The 14,441-nt window shown below is 37.3% G+C and overlaps 1 pseudogene; it reads right to left on the bottom strand.

The window, feature by feature from the left end:
- LOC131875146 (uncharacterized) overlaps window positions 1-14,441 on the bottom strand; it is a 68,149-nt pseudogene that overhangs the window by 31,161 nt on the left and 22,547 nt on the right.

Genomic DNA, 14,441 nt, shown 5'->3' with positions numbered 1-14,441 from the left:
TTTCAAGCCAAGAAGAAACTGTTAGGATTCCAAAAGATACTGAGAGGGGGGGGTGAATCAGTATCTGACCAGTATAATTATTTTCTTAACTTATAGCATGAAAAGCATATCAAAACTGTGTACCGGTAAACCAAAAATAATGCAGTAAATAAGAGCAATAACCACAACATAAGAGACACACCATAACACAGTATTTTTAACGAGGAAACCCGGTGTGGGAAAAACCTTGGTGGGATTTGTGACCCACAATATTCGCTTACTGGCCAATAAGAGAATATTACTGCTTACAATAGGGGCCTACACATGCAGGAAGCCCAAGTGCCTAGAGATCACTGCTCAATTACAAAAAGAAGTCACACTAACTTACAAAATGGATTATACAAATCCAATGTCTTGTCCTGCTTCAGATTAGCATCTACTATGCTAGATTCAGTACCAGTTTAAGCTCTGCTACATACATAAACCCTTATCCAATATCTGCCTTACAATTCGCATATTAGGTCTGCATTAATCCTTTCATATTCTACATCTCTAAATGATCTACAATGATCTCGTACATATATGAGTCATGTTACAATCTGCCAAGTCGGCTTACAAAAGATTTTACAATTAAATACAAAATACATTTAAACAAAATTCCTATCGGCCATGGTGTCGGTAATCTTCCTTTTTGGTGTCGGTGATTTGTGTGTCGATGTTGAGTCTGCCAGTGTCGGTGCCTGTATCATAGGATTGCAAGGTTGCCATCAATGACAATACCTTCAATCACCTACAATTTCTCATTGGAGTGTGCATTTGCTGATAGAAACATGATGATTCAGAGGCAATGTTGGTTGAGTTTCGCCCCCATTGTAGATAGAAGAAAATATATTGCAAATGTAAGAGGGTAGCCAGTATAGAAAGAAAACAAGTGTAACTAGAATTTAGGCCAATCAAAGATGATGAAGGACATATCTTCTACACTATACAAAGGATTCCATGGGCTCCGAGACAAGGTATGCCTCCAAATCCTCTATCTTTCAATGGTCTTTATTCAAATTATTATGCATCTAACAATCAATGGAAATCCTCCTACCCTCCAAATTTTGGTAATTATGGACTACAACCATGGAATTACCAACAAAATCTTTGGCGAAATTATCAAAATCCTAATCCTCCACCTCAGTGGCAAACACCACCAGGAAATTGGCAACCACCATTAAGAAACTAGCAACAACCACCAAAATGGAGAGGAGGCTAGCAATGGTCCAATCATTCAATGGGTTACTATAGCCACCAGAACCACCTAACCAACTAGCTATTATGCCCCCTGTAAATCCAAATACCAATGCACCAAAGATACTCAATTACCAGCTCAACCTGCACCCAATCCCAATAACAAGCCACAACAACAATAGTCCTATTCCAAATATTATATTCAATATCCTACATATTTTGTAAGCATAACTAACATACACCTGCACTCAAGAAAAACCTTGCCAGCACCTACCCTCTTGTTATTATCGAGCTTCCTGTGGAAGATGGAGAGAAGACAAATACCAATTTGACTTCAAATGATCCCCCTCTTCAAGAAAATCAGTCAAGGACTCCCAAACCAATCCAAGGAAAAGATCCACTACCACCATTTCCACAAAGTTTGGTAACTACAGAGCCTAAGATAGAACCAACTTTTGACTTTTTAGATCAACTAGAACGTGTGTGTATCAAGATACCCTTATTCCAAGCCATTAAGGATGTACCTATCTATAGAAAGGAAATAAGGGATGCATGTCTCAAGAAACTGAGCGGGAAAAAGAAATATCCAACAACAATCCACATAATGGGTTGGCCAGTAGATATAATGCTAGGCAAGGTAATTGTGCCTAAATATTCTGATCCTGGTAGTCTAGTGGTAGTGGTGACTATTAATGGGATTATAATTCAAAATGCACTCATTGATCTAGGAATTTCTATTAATGTCATTGTTTATGGTGAAAATGGATAACAATAATAATGATATTGAAAGACTAAATGAATTCAACCACAAAACCCTAGCCTAACAACAACAAAGATCCACCATAACATATGGAGATTACCTAAGATAATGCAAATCAAATGAAATCACAAAGATTATACCATCACATGTCCAATAGGGTTTGGATCTCCATTCTTCCTATCTCCATTGATCTTGCTTGATATATTTTCTCTCAGATTTTATGTGCACAAGAGCTCAACAAAGAACGGAATGTGGTTGCAAGTAGGATCGCATATGCCAAGTAGTCAATTGATCAAATAATCAGGTCCTTAGGATGATTGATTAGGGTTTGATAATGAAGGAAGTATCTCCTTATATAGAAGACACTATATGAAATGGAGGGATAAGATTGAGAGGTGTAAAAGGGGGTCGGCTATGATTAGAGGGTAGGTAAAAGAAATAATAAAATAATGAAAGGGGTAGATAGTGTATGAATTAAGAGATGAATGACATGTGTCATGGGTAGAAAAGGTTAATGAATTAATTAAATAAATAAAGATTTATTTAATTAATAGAAGGAGTGAGATCAATTAAATAAATAAGATATTTATTTAATTTAGGAAAAGGATAATTTAAATAAATAAATGTATTTATTTAAATGAGAAATAAGGCTAGAAGAGGATAAATGAATTAATTAAATAAATAAAGATTTATTTAATTAATAGATGAATTAGGCTAAAATAATTAAATAAATAAAAATATTTATTTAATTAGACATGACAATTTTAGTTGTCTACAGTCATGAGTAAGGATATACAACATCTCAAAATCACCAATATAAGACCTACACCTATTGTCCTTCAATTGGGTGATATCTCTATTGTTAAACCATATGGTATTATAGAAGATCTTGTTGTTACTTTGGACTCCTAGGAGTACCCTGCTGACTAAATGGTCTTATCTCCTATAGCTACTCTGGGAGGATATCCAATAATCTTAGGGATGCCTTGGTTGGCCACTAGCCAAAACTATATAGGATGTAGGTCAGAGGATATGACTATCTCTAATGGAGATAGTACCAAGAAACTTATATTGTATTCTCCAGCCCAACGACATGGACAATTAGATCAGCTTATTTGGCCCAAACTAGGAGAAGAATATGAGGAAGAAGTGAACTTTTTGTATACCCTCATGATGATTGATAGAATCCCTATTATGCAAATCTAAGGTGATGAAGAAGTGTTGTCTCAAATCTTGCAAAATGAATATGAGTTAAAAAATATGGAAGCAAGTTGCTCATCCTATATACTTCAAACACTCTTGCCAAAATATACTGCATGTACATCTCTTACAACATCATATCTCCTCCGTACATTGTTTCCCCATGAGATAAAAATTCCTTTCATTAATGAGGTCTCAATGATGGACTTAACCAAGAAAATAAAAGTCTTTCCAGGAAGGTATTTGAATATCAACAATAAGCTTACTTCGTATCAACAACAATATCGTATTGAACTTCTGCAGTTACACAAAGATCACTAGTACATTCAGAGCTGATTTCTGACGATCGTTTGTCGGATTTGCGACGAATTTTCGTCGAAGTGCCGACAAAATCAACCGTCGAAAACTCGGCATTGGATTGGTTGACGATACCATGCCCGTCAGAAATACGACAATCCAATGGACTCTATTGACGATGCCATGTCCGCTGATTACATCATCAGTCGAAAGCTTGGTATTCGTCGTAATTCCGATGATGATAAGTTTTATCAAAAAAAAATTTATTATCGATTAGACCCAGTGATGTCTCATCGATATAAAAGAGCCATTGAAGGAAGGAAATGACGATGAATTCCAGAAAGGACTCACCGAAGATAATAACTTCATTAACAAAAGATATCGAAGAAAGCAAAGAGGGTCTTCATCGACGGGAAAAGTTCTTGAGGAAATAATACTATCAGTGCAACACAAAAAGGATCCACTGAAAGGAGCGTTTTCATCGAAAGAATAATATCGATCTGAATTCAAAAGGTATCGATGAGACCCAGCGATGTCTCATCGATATAAAAGAGCCATCGAAAGAAGGAAACGCCGGTGAATTCCAGAAAGGACTCACCGAAGATAATATCTTCATCGACGAAAGATATCAAAGAAAGCAGAGAGGGTCTTCATCGACGGGAAAAGTTCTCGAGGAAATAATACTATTGGTGCAACATAAAAAGGACCCACCGAAAGGAGCGTTTTCATCGAAAGAATAATATTGATCCGAATTCAAAAGGTATTGATGAGACCCAACGATGTCTCATCGATATAAAAGAGCCATCGAAGGAAGGAAACGTCGATGAATTCCAGAAAGGACTCATCAAAGATAATAACTTCATTAACAAAAGATATCGAAGAAAGCAGAGAGGGTCTTCATCGACGGGAAAAGTTTTCGAGGAAATAATACTATCGGTGCAACATAAAAAGGACCCACTGAAAGGAGCGTTTTCATTGAAAGAATAATATCGATCGGACAAAAGGAAGCTACATCGCTAAAAGATATCGATGAGGATATAGGTTTCGAGGAGGTTAAAAGGCATGTTCTCGATATGAGTGGTTTTGTCGATGTAACTTTATCGGTGAAGAATGATAAGGGAAAATAAAGAAAAGCTTCGATGAGATAATAGACTCATTCATCGACGGGGCATAGTGATATCGATGAAAGAAGTATTTCGATGGAAAAATAAAGGAGAATGCCGAAGCCCAAGGTTCCTTCGACATAAGACCTGATGGATATCAGATATGTTTTGATGAGGAGACAGCCATACTGACCGAATATAGTATTTCGATGAAGGGAAAAAATACTTGATCGAAGTAATATTCAAAACAAAAGTATTGTCAATAGAAACAAAGAGATCGATGGACTAAAGAAACAAATGATCGAAAGACATATCCTCATCGAAATGATTATTGATTGCCACGAAAATCAAAAACAAATCCCAGGGAAGGTCACATCACCATTAAATTCAAACGTGTGCCCGAGTGACCGTTGTCCAAACTGCCATTACTAACTGATTAAATATGCCAAAGTAGTGGATCAACATCAAAGGACACAACATTAAGGAATTCATAGGCGACGAACTGAAAGAAGGAATTGGGCGGATTCATAGATAAAGCTTAGTAATTCCAAGTAAGATGTTTGCACACAGACCTCTTTTTTAAAATTCAAATGGAATCATCATCTAAAACTAATAAGACCGGAAAGGGAAAAGAACCTATCGCTGCAAAAGAAAAACCTAAAAGACAGAAAAGGGAAGGACGTTCTTTGGCCTAGGACCTGATTGACCAGTGGCCATCATCCAGTTTGAGGTCCAAGAATCTATTAGAGCTGATGAGGAAGGCTTGGAGGACCGGTTCGAGGATCTTGGAGATATATGGACAAAATTGAGAGGGTATTAATTATTCATATATGGGTACAACAAAAGATTTGCCCCTCAACCTATCAACAATTTATGGCGATTGAACTTAGGAAGGTTAGTTGTGGCTAATGTATTCATGAATGTGGAGCTCATGAAGGCATTGGCAAACAATTATGACCCTAAAACCAGGACCATATATAACTACATGGGTGAGCCAATTCTTGCAATCACAAAGGACATTATTGACACCGTGTTCAAGTTGGATTGGGGATTTGAAGAATTGATTGACCTCAAGAAGTTAACAAGTGAATATTTTAACCTAGAGCACATTTACAAAACATGGAGACTCCCTATACATAGACCTAGGAATGTAGGGTCCTTAGTGCCACTAGGTCAGGATGACAAAGCTCCCTATGATGTCAACTCTTTCCATCCATATTTCAAGTATACCTATTACTATTTTTCCCAAGTGCTAGGGATAAAAGCCCATCCTTTGATGGATATTGCAGCCATGGTCATTTGTGCTGATTTGTAGTATAAGGACCCCCGCTTCTTTGATTTTTTTTCTTATTTGGTTGAGGTTTTGAATCATGGGTTAGAAAAGTTAAAGGGGGATGTCATCAATGTTCATTTCAAGCATTATTCCTTACTTATGCATATGCTATTGTATGTGGGCCAAGATGAAGGGTTATGGCCAGAAGAGTTATGTGTCAGGACATATGACAATGATGGGATGAGAAAACCAGTGCAACTATGGGTTTCTTCATGGCACCAGAGGTATGTGAATAATCAATATTGGAATTTTGAGGAGTTCTTTGTCAAGCCATTATATAGACTATTGGGATGCCCGTGCGATCATGCCCTTGCACCAGAGGTTCAAATATTCCTAAGACCAAAAGATTTTGCTGAAGATCCCTCAATTGAACACAATTGGGGAGATTGGTATTGTTTTTCAGACTGCACACAAGTCAGGGTATACGGGTTCAAAGGGAGACCATACTTATTACCACTTACAGTCCCTAACAGAGTGGCTTGTCTGGAAATTGTGAGGCAACTGTCAATAGTGAGTACAGAACATCTGACAAGCCATGGGAAACAATCAATTGTACCTGGGTTGTTAGTATTTTCATATTTTATTGTGAAAAGTTCAAAGAGTTATGGCCTGCTGCAGACAAAATTGGATTATTATGGCATGGCTATGGGGGATCCAAGACCCAATTTTGATCATGAAGGATACATAAGGATAGCCCAGTCATCACAAAAGCTGAAGGCTGGAGAGCATAAATCCTACCTACTGGATGACCTCATTAAGAACATTGGCAGAGAAGAGGCCAGAGTGAAGCGAATAAAGTTTGAGAAAGCAATGCAGGCTTATAAATGGAAGCTTTTTAGAAGGAAAATGGATGAGAACGTGCTACAAAAGATTGAAGACCCCTTGGAGCTGGCCAACAAACTTATGGAGCATGAATTGGAAATACTTGAGGGAGTCCCGCCTCATGTTTTTAGGGATTACATTGATACTATTAGGAATACAGAGCCTTTGGCTCATATGTCTCATGCTTCCACATCTGGCATCATTCCATTCACTCCTCGAGAGGATTACCCCCTGGTTATGTAGAGGATACACCGATAGACTTGGCAATAGGACAACTGAATGTCCGAGAAGTGGCTGACATCATATTCCTGGAGCATGAGGATTTCATTGTTGATAGTGACTTCATTGCTTCCAAGGAGTTCACCGCATTCCTCTATCAACATAAAGGATCTCAAATTAGGAATAACATGAGAAATAGTGAAGAAGAGCAACAACTTCAAAAGTTACAACAGGAGATGGATCTTGTGATGAGAGAAATGACACATGAGAAGGGAAGACAGTTGCTTTAGGAAGCTGGTGTGCTATTATACTCTGGATGGGATATGAACTCTGCCTTGTTGTTTGATGGATTCCTCAAGAAACAGGACCCAAGTAAGCAAATGATGCCAAAAGAGATTGATAAACTCTTTAGAGGATCAGGATATGATCCAGATCAGAAGGCTCTTCTACAGTGGGCTATCTATCCCAAAGATAAAAGACCTATATTGGTTGATACAGAAGAAGCTTTTGGACATTTAATGGTGCAGCAGGTTGGAAAGACTGACCCTAGAACAACTGCCAAACTAAATTTGGATGTCGCTAAACTGAACCAAGATCAAATAGAATTTCTGTTCTGAGAAAATTCTACATACAAAAGCCTATATGAGAAAACCGATGAAGAAAAATAGAGGTTGCAAGCAAGATTGCTTCAGATTGATACAGGTACCAGTCAAACAGGGATGACATACAGTGTTGACGGAGATGCCATGGATGCCTTGACAGACGCTATGTATTGGAGGAACAGGGCCAAAAAGACATCTCGGCAAGTAAAAAAGGAACAACAAAAGATGGATAAGTTAGTTCTCGAGGTCATTGAGCATAGATTCAAAAGTATGGTGTAGGTTTCAGAAATCTATTGGAAGACATACACTGGAACAGTCAAAGCTTTGAAAGAGTATGAAAGGCTCAGGTCTCAATTGGAAGGCATGATGAATGACAACAGTCTGATGAATCCAGGTGAGAAAATTGAAGTCGAGGCTTACTTGAAGTCCCATGATGAATTGGCAAATCAATTAAGGAAAGAGCTTCAGAGGCTGGACGATGGGAATACCCCTAGGGTGCCCTCTTTTTACAGTAATGGTGAGTTAGTATCGTTGGAACAGTGGAAACAAGTGTTCAGTGATGAGAAGAATCGAGCAGTAGCAGAGTTGGATCGGGACAAAGAATTGTCACTTTGTGTTAACCATATTCTATCCAATCATTTCCAGACAGAAAGCGACATGAGGACACTAAACAATGACGTTCTAATGTATAAAGATGATAAGTACGTTGAACACATACGAATGCTAAACTTGTTTATCTTCCAGTTTGTTAACAAAAGTGCTAATTAATAGTCATGTGCTGAAAAGTCACGATGCTTGGTGACAATGTATACCCTCATATAAATGAGGGAACTTTTGTAACAATAAGGATCATTAGAGAAGAAGTAGAATATAGCCTCAAGCTTACTATTGTACAATTTTGCGAACATACATAATATAATCAGTCATCTTTCCTTTGTGTATATTTTGTGGATTACTGCATCTTTCTGTAGGCAGTTGCTTGTGATATTATCTAAAGGAGATAAGGTTACTTGTGTTCTTCCAGTAAAACTTTGTGTTTCATATTGTGGATTTGAATAAAAGATTTACTTGCAAATATAGTTTTGTATATAGTGCGCTTGCATATTATCTCAACCATGGTGCACCTGCATATGTATATAGTTTTGTTTATAGGTGGAAAGCCTAAGGTTCAATGTCGAACTTGGTTGCTTTGATACCATATGTAATATTCCTTTAATTCTATACTTAAAGAAAATAAATTGTGAGAACTATTAAGATAAAAAATTGAGCATTTCAAAATAAAACATAACTACTTCAGTTGAAGGAGAAAACTAACTAAATGTTCTTCAACATAATAAGAATCTAACTAATTTATCTAAAAGGAAGGTAATCTTTTAATGATAAAAAACATTGAACAAATATTATTAAGCTAATCAATATGAGAAAGGAATTTAAATGGAAAGTTTCATTTTTTAGGGAAGAGATAAAGGTTCAGAGGTTACAATTCATTTAACTTTCCAACTGAAAATTTTTGTATCAATCCTCGACATAGTTTGGAATAGGGAGAGCATCATCAAGGGCTTCTCCATTAAATCGTAGACTTTCCAGTCTCCCATGCCCCTTCCAATTGGAAGAGACCCAACCCTTCATGAGGGTGCATTCTAAGGATTGGATCTCTTTTACATCTAGCCATCTGATCTTGGTGTTCAAAACCTACACGCAACTAGTCAGTCACACACTATAGGTAACCCCTAACTACTATGACCATCTGACTAGTAGGTGTATCTAGTTCATGTGATCGAACAATCACTTAGATAAAGCATCACCATCTTGGCCAAGGTTTTAACATTGTAAGCACCAATGCGTTGTTAGTGTTCACCTCCCTTGCTCGACTTGTACATCCAATTCTTGAGCTCAACAAACTCACTAGTTACCAACCATCTAAACAAGCCATCTACTTAATGTGTACTAACAATAATGGTTATTAATGACCATCATATGATAAATAGCATACACTTGAGCCAACTAACTCACTGGTTTACTAACCAACTATCTAGCGAACTGCTTAATGTCTACTAAGAATAATGGTTATAAATGACCATCATAAGATAATTAACATACACTTGAGTTAGTTGATTCATTGGTTACAGAACTTCTAGGTTTAGCTGATCCAATTCGTTACATAACAGTCTCATGTCTACTGACATTAACGGTTTACAAGGACCTTCATGGGATTGTGACATAACCCTATAAGCCAACTGCTACAAATCCCCTATCTCTAACAAGCTTCAACTGTCATCATGGAATTAAACCTAATACAACATTGGTTCCCTTATTTAGCTAAATTAACACATCATATTATGAATCAACAAAAATACAGTTCTAATATATTTTTTGTCTTTGTATATTCCCAAAAGTATGCATCTAATTGATGATAATAATCCTTCTTCAGGTCTTGCAACCATGGAGACTGGTTATAATCTGATTACAACCGATGTGCATTCATTCCAAGATGAACCATATTCAGTTGAACTATGAGTTATGAGTGGAAAATAAATAAACATAGAATAGCTGCAATACTAGGCTATTATGCCCTCGTGGGCTAGCAATCATATTCTATAGTGAATGCGCTGAGGTTGCTACTCAACCATACTATGCACAAGATATGAATGCAGTATTCAATTTTCTTATGAATAAGGTAAGACAGTGTATTCGATGAAAAGTAACAGAATATTGTCATGATTTATATCTGTGAATAAATTTATCTTCCTTAAGTTCAAGACTTGATAATAAATGAGTAAATCATTTAGGCTCTACAATTTATCTTAACAAGAAAGATCATGAACATGCAATAGTTATACAGCGGCTACTCAAGGCAGAATTTACACGGCTATGCAAGACAAAATAATCGCAGTTAGGCATGATAGTATGTTCATAGCTATCAGAGCAAGATTCTTTTCAATTCATTTTACTTTTTCTTTTAATGAGTAATATTTCCACAGTCAATTAGTGATACACGATTAACCTCTGCATTTCAGTCAGATATGAAATAGATACATACCTGATGTGAGAGGAAACGAGGAAGGAAATTACCCTCAAATGCAACATTTGCACGACTGTGATAGAAGAGAATCTGGAACAGTCTTTGTTTCCTCCTTCTTTCCCCACTACTAAAAGTTCACATATGCAAAGGAAAAACAACTGATTATATTATATATATTCACCAAAATAGTACAGTGGTAAACCTGAGGCTATAATCTACTCAAGTAGAGGGACATCATGAACAACATCAAGGTCATCTTCATCATCATGATCAGTTGCGCGAGTACTAAATGAGTCATGGATTAATGTATTTGTACCATCATCTTCAATTGTGTTTTCTAGCTCATGATCATCATCTTCCATGGGATCATTATCTTGAGCTTCGATATTCACACCTCCATGTTCATCCACTTCTAAAACCATATTCTCAGGGTTGTGTTGATCCATACCATGTGTTCCGGGGTGCTCGACCTATATAAAATTGATAAACATAAATAAACCGTAATCATGATCTCATCATCACGTGATTTATTATGTATATAAATTGTCAAAACGATATAATGAAAAAATTACCAATGGATGATAATCATGTCCACCTTCAATGTGACCATGCAGCCTACAATGTTTCTTCTTTGTTTTGATTATAAGTCTTCTAGTCTTTAACCCCTTACAAATTTTGCATGGACAATAACATTTTCCATCACCTTTTCTTTTCAATTTAGACCACAATCTAGCAATTGTCTCCTTATTTTGTTGTTCGTTGATATTGTCTGACATGGTCTTTCTTCACAGGCAAGAAAATAGTCATTGAACAAAGCATATTATTGAATTTAGATTTCTAGTTTGCTTATGGTACATCACACAACATGGAAAACAAAAAATACTCAATAAATAACAAGATTCATTGATCTAGTATTATCACAATCTGCACTTGGCCTTCAATATTTTCTCCTCCTAACATTGTTTATCCATTACCTGTCAAGTACAGAACTCTAAAACTCGTGGCTATTAAAATACATAAGACAACATTGTAGCATCTTATAATCATCTGTTATAAAACCAAAGCACTTGGGAGTGATTCTTTTGTTTGTCATAGTCCAGGAAAACGGTGTCTACTGGAGCCTTGAATAACTAACTAGAAAGATTTTTAATTCCTTTTCTTTTTCCTTCTGATTTTTTCACTGTCACTTCCATCCTCCAAGTCAGATGCCCTCGCCCTTTTCTTTCTTCTTGTTTTTTCATACTCATTGTCATGCTTTGAATTATTTTTCTTTCTTGGTGACTCCTTACTGCTCTCACTGTCAGTTTCACTCTCAGAATCTGAGTCTAATGTATCAGAATCTGACAAACCTGATGAACTAGAAGAATCGTCATTAGAGGTAGATTCATCTAACTTAGGAATAGACTTTTGCTGCTGCATTACAAGCCTTGGCATATTCTTCAAATACTCACGTAAACTCTCAGTGATACCACCAAGACCAATAGAAGTAAAGAAATTGATAGCAAACTATGAATTTTTTGGATTGTCCTTTGGAGAAATTGAATCAAAAGACTCCTGCATTGTTGGATCATTCAACCTTTCATTAAGCAACAATATACCAAGCTACTCTGCTAGCTCTTGCAAGAGAATATTTATAAAAATACGGAAAGAGGAAGTAGTATCTTCCTCTATCAGACGTATATAAGCAAGACAATGCCATGGAAGAGCATCTGGCCAAGTAAGTGGGCCAAAAACTTTGCAACATTACGTAGTTTATTTGTTTCCAGACTGTGTATCATAGAATACTGTTGTACAAAACACTAATCAAAAAACTTCTCATAAATTTTATTGATCATACAAAATCTTTGCCCAAGAAGACCATAATAACGAAGGTATGTTCTCTCTTGACCAGGTTCAAGCTTGATCTTTAGTAGCTTATGACCAGCTTCCTCAAAATCAACACTTGACATGATTGTCAAATAAGTTGAACGTCTTAAATTGACCAAGTTTGTCTCTGTCTCATCCGATATTCTCAGTGCTTCCTCACCTTCTTCTTCATCATCATCATCATCATCTAAATCATCACCTGAATCATTCTCCCCTTCTGCTTCATCTGAAGAAGCATCTCCAAGGATATCTTTCTTCAATTTTTCATAGGTTGCCTCATGCTCTAAGAAATCAGGATCTGGCTTGAAAACATCCAAATTAACTTCTTGATCAAGTTCATCTTCTAGGAAAACTTCATGTGTTAGTTGATTTGGACGCACAGCTAGATGACCCTCGAACTTAGCTTTGCGAATTGCAAAAAGGCCTTCAATTAAAAACTGTACTCGTTTGTCAATTTCCCCCTCATGGAGAATACCTCTAAATCTTTCAAAAATCCCATAGAGACCTTTGGGTGAAAGGTCTTGCAACAAAGAACCACATTCTTTCATGAACCCAACAGCAACCTCTACACTATCATCTGTGGGGTTCTCTAGTAAAAGGGTGAGAAGTTCCAAGGCAATGATCTCATGTGCAACTTGTTGATTCCCTAAATGAGCTATGAATTTAGCTGCTGCTATCAACATGTGCTTGTCATTGCGTTTGTATGCCCTCTTAAGCTGCAAAATAATTCTTCGCAAAAGAAGATTGCCAACTTTAGGAAATTTTGTATTTACCACAATAACCAACACAGCAAAAACATCTGTAAATCCAGGGGATGCCATTTGGGATTTCATACAAGATATACAAAATAGACCCCTCCCACGGATGAGATTCTCTGCAAACAACTTTGGAATGATGTTCTTGATGTTAGATGCATTTACCTTGTTTACTAACCCATTGATACTCTTCTGAAGGGCATCCCATGTCATGCGTTGGTATTCCACACTGCTCTTGTCTTCCACATCTTTCATCATTTGAGCCAGCTTAAATGGGGGAATGTAAACACCCCCACTTCTTCCAACACCCTTCTCAGCTCCTCTTACAACACCTTCACCATTCCCATTCTGAGATGGAGCAGACACAACACCAAAAGTTTTCACTTCCACTGCCTCTCTGTCCCTCTTGTTTCTAGAAGCCCCTTTACCACTTAATTCGTGCTTATTTTTGTACATAAACCCATCAGGAAGCATGAGTTTTTGCATATAATCTTGCCCAAATATTTTACAGTTATTTTTCATCAAGATTCCCTCAGGAGCTGGTAGATCCTGCTTCCATACTTTAATTATGTTTTCTCAAAGGACAATCCTAAAAATCCATGCATTGCAAACAACTTTTTACACCTTTGTTGGTTATGGTGGCATCACAGAGAGTTTACGTCAATAAATGAAGAACATGCCAATGCTTTTAATGCAGCAGTAGAAGTCTATCTCTTGGAGAAGGTGGTGCTTGTTGACCTATATCCTATCTGGGTGCCCTAGCTCCCTCAAATTGAGCCATATACTAAGAATACATAACAACTTGTTGCGCTACTAGGACTGCTACACTATAAGCTGCAACGTAATAAGTTGCACGGATCGTCTGATGCAAAACCTCTCATTGAAGAGCATCTCGCTCTGCTCTCACTCCTACAAGTTGTCAATCTTTCTTTGCAAGTTGCGTGTGTGCCACTGTCAACTATGAATGCAAACCTATCAACCTCTCCCTCAAAGACCGTACTACGTCTGGTACTGCTTGCTCTCTCCCAACATCCCCCTCTCCGCTTCTCTGCTCATCCCTCCATTGCATAACCTTCCTAGGAGCAGCTCTCTCCTCCTCACCACCAACCTATGCTACCTTAGAACCTCCAGCCTCAACCCCAACAACTCCTAAGGATCCACCCTCCCCTCTCTGTTGTTGTCGGCCTCCCACTGCTACCCTACTGCTACTAGCACTAGGATCACCTCTTGTCCATCTAGGTACATCC

This window comes from Cryptomeria japonica, chromosome 4 (assembly GCF_030272615.1).
Source record: "Cryptomeria japonica chromosome 4, Sugi_1.0, whole genome shotgun sequence".
Classification (NCBI taxonomy): domain Eukaryota; kingdom Viridiplantae; phylum Streptophyta; class Pinopsida; order Cupressales; family Cupressaceae; genus Cryptomeria; species Cryptomeria japonica.
Note: the sequence above shows the minus strand (reverse complement) of the source record. Positions and strands in the feature narration are given on the sequence as shown.